Raw genomic sequence first — 3,792 nt, forward strand, 5'->3', positions numbered from 1 at the left:
AAAAAAAAAAAAAAAAAAAAAAAAAAAAAAAAAAAAAAAAAAAAAACCAACATTCATCATTGGGCACTCTGCCAAGGGTTTTATACACATAACCACATCTAATCCTGAAAACCTCCCTGAGAAGTTATTACTATTACCATTAGTTCCATTTCCTAGATGGAGAAACTGAAAGTTGGAGAAGTCACTGTTCAGTAGGTGAAGTGAATGGTGCAGAAACCTGGACTAATAGGAATGAGTGGCTCAGGTAATAAGAACAGAGAGAAGGACAACAGACTGTGCTGCAAGGAAGATTCACCTTTTATTTTTGTGTGTACCTATATGTGCAAAACACAGGCCTAGAATTATATAACTGTTGACAGTATTAACAAAAAGAAAAGTATTTTGCAAAATATGGAAGACATATGCCTGATATACAAACCTGAGTAACAATGGAACTCATTGTGCCTTACGAAAGCTAATCAATAAAACCACAGCTAGGGAGCATTTTGGCTCTCTAAACTGGAACAGCTGGATTTATATAAGGACCGTTGCTTCAGGTTCTAAGCTTGTAAAGTTAAGAACCAAAGTCCTTTTTATAAATTCAGTGATTGCACTTGGCAAAACACTGTAGACCCAAAGATTCATTTTAAATTAAAATATATGTGGCATAAAGCATCAGGTTACTACTGGGAGCCTGTTGTTTCAAAAACGAAATTTAAAATGGAGAGAAAGCACAGGAATGTAGTGGGGTTATTTATTTTCTGAAAGACATTCAGTCGCCCAGTGCATTGGCTCATGCCTGTAGTTCTAGCGCTTGGCAGGAGGACCACTTGAGGCCAGGAGTTTGAAACCAGCTTGGACAACATAGCAAGATCCTGTCTCTACAAAAAAAGAAAATTAGAGGTTAAAAAACATTCAAAAATTCAAAAAGTTGTCAGGAGTCTAAAAGTTCTCCAAAGCTGCCTCCAAAACCAATCTGTGCTGGCCCCACGGATCAGGCAGAATCTACAGCTCCCTCAGTGGTCAAACCATCTTTGTTCTTGGTCTCTGGGCCCAGCTCTCTCCTCCTATAGGGTAGTAGTTTCATCCCAGCTACTTTAAATTTTCTTCCCCAAAAAAATTTAAATAAAAATTTTAGGCCAGGCACAGTGGCTCACACCTGTAATCCCAGCACTTTGGGAGGCCAGGCGAGCGGATCACGAGATCAGGAGATGGAGACCATCCTGGCTAATATGGTGACACCCTGTCTCTACTAAAAATACAAAACAGTAGCCGGGCGTGGTGGCAGGCGCCTGTAATCCCAGCTACTTGGGAGCCTGAGGCAGGGGAATCACTTGAACCCGGGAGGCAGATGGAGAATGCAGTGAGCCAAGATGGCACCACTGCGCCACTGCACCCTGGCCTGGCAACAGAGTGCGACTCTGTCTCAAAAAAAAAAGAAAAGGAAAAAGAAAAAGAAAAGGAAAGGAAAATTTTTAGACAAAGGAACTAGTTGCACTGAACTGGAAAATCATATTTCCTCATTTAGGGTATAATGATAATGGTGATAAATGTTTCTAAGTTTGTCCAGAAATAAGACAAAAAAAGCCATAGGACTTGGTTTGGAACTCTGACATGCTAACATACTCCTGTTTCACCTCCTGTACTAAGCTGTCTGTTGGACTTTTTTACAAATATATTTAAAGTGGGCCAGGCACGGTGGCTCAAGGCTGTAATCCCAGCACTTTGGGAGGCTGATGGGGCCAGATCACTTGAGGTCAGGAGTTCAAGCCCAGCCTGGCCAACATGATGAAACCCTGTCTCTACTAAAAATACAAAATTAGCTCGTGTGATGGTGCATGCCTGTAATACCAGCTACTCAGGAGGCTGAGGCAGGAGAATCACGTGAACCCAGGAGGCAGAGGTTGCAGAGAGCTGAGATCGCACCACTGCACAACAGCCTGGACAATAGAGTGAGACTCTGTCTCAAAAAAATAAAAAATAAAAATATTTAAAGTGAATTTGCACATCACTTCATGGCAGCATTTTTTTAAAAAGGTAGGGGGGATATAACCTAATTAAACCATGAATTCCCAGAAACCTTCCCAAACTAGTTAGTTCTACACAACTGCAGTCAGCCTGCAGCCTTTTTCCAAACCATGGATCTGAATGTGATTAAGCAATGTAAGAAACCACCACCAACCAGACCCACACAGCAGAAACTTAGTTAAAAGCTGGATGTTAGTATCTTCCCCCAAAATCTTCCCCAAAATCTGTAGCTTATTTGATCATGTGAAAAATTAAGTAGCACACTGATACTAATTAACCAACCTACCTGACTTCTGAACTTATCCAAGAAGCAAATAAGCGTCATCTCCTTCATTTCTCATGGGAGGAAAAGAGCAAAGGCGCTGTTGACTCTGACCAACCAGATATATGCTAGTGCAGACTGTATTTCAGTCTCACGTGCAGGAGAGGTGGAAATGAGGATGGTTACGGAAAATACATTTGAAACCTCATTTGTCCTCAACAACAACCCTGTGAGGTATGCAGGACAGGTAATAATAACAATAAACAGGTAAGAATGAGAAGCAAAAAGACACAAAGAAGTGATGCCACTTTCCCAAAGTCACAGCCAGGTAACGGGAACAACACACAAAATAGTGCCATGCCTTCTAAAGAATTACAGTGTGTTGGTTCACACCTCTAATCCCAGCACTTTGGGAGGCTAAGGAGGGAGGAGCTTTTGAGCCAGGAGTTCAAGATCAGCCTGAGCAACATAGTGAGACCTTGTCTCTCCAAATTTTTTCAACTAACTGGGCAAGGTGATGCACACTTGTAGTTCCAGCTACATGAGTAGGTGAGGCAGGAATATCCCTTGAGCCCAGGAGTTTGTGGTTGCAGTAAGCTATGATCACACCACTGCACTCCAGCCAGGGTGACAGAAAGATCTCTCTTTGAGACCTCTTTTTAGAACTTGTCTCAAAAAAAAAAAAAAAAAAAGCAATGACAGTAAAATGACTTTTAGATATTGCCTACTCAGGGGAAATTTATTAAGAGAAAACCAACATCTCTTCAAACTTCCAGCTGGGTGCAGTAGCTCAAGCCTGTAATCCCAGCATTTTGGGAGGCTGAGGTGGGTGGATCACTTGAGGTCAGGAGTTTGAGACCAGCCTGGAGAACATGGTGAAACCCTGTCTCTACTAAAAATACAAAAATTAGCCAGGCATGGTGGTGGGCGCCTATAATCCCAGCTACTCTGGAGGCTGAGGCAGGATAATCGCTTGAACTCAGCAGGCAGAGGTTACTGTGAGCTGAGATCACGCCATTGCACTCCAGCCTGGGTGACAGAGCGAGACTCCATCTCAAATAAAAAAACAAACTTCCATAGATAATTTTTTCTTAATCTTTTCATTTAGGTATAAAATATATTCAGTAATGGACAAAATGTATACTAGTCTTAAGTGTATATGGGTTGATGAATTTTTACATATATATACACACATATGCATGTACACACATGCACACATACATTCACCAATGTAACCACTGTTAAGATGCAAAACATGGTAGGCCCGGCGCGGTGGCTCAAGCCTGTAATTCCAGCACTTTGGGAGGCCGAGACGGGCGGATCACGAGGTCAGGAGATCGAGACCATCCTGGCTAACACGGTGAAACCCTGTCTCTACTAAAAAATACAAAAAACTAGCCGGGCGAGGTGGCGGGCGCCTGTAGTCCCAGCTACTCGGGAGGCTGAGGCAGGAGAATGGCGTAAACCCGGGAGGCGGAGCTTGCAGTGAGCCGAGATCCGGCCACTGCACTCCAGCCTGGGTG

The sequence above is a fragment of the Rhinopithecus bieti genome, unplaced genomic scaffold (genome assembly GCF_001698545.2).
Source record: "Rhinopithecus bieti isolate Rb0 unplaced genomic scaffold, ASM169854v2 scaffold_45617, whole genome shotgun sequence".
Classification (NCBI taxonomy): Eukaryota; Metazoa; Chordata; class Mammalia; order Primates; family Cercopithecidae; genus Rhinopithecus; species Rhinopithecus bieti.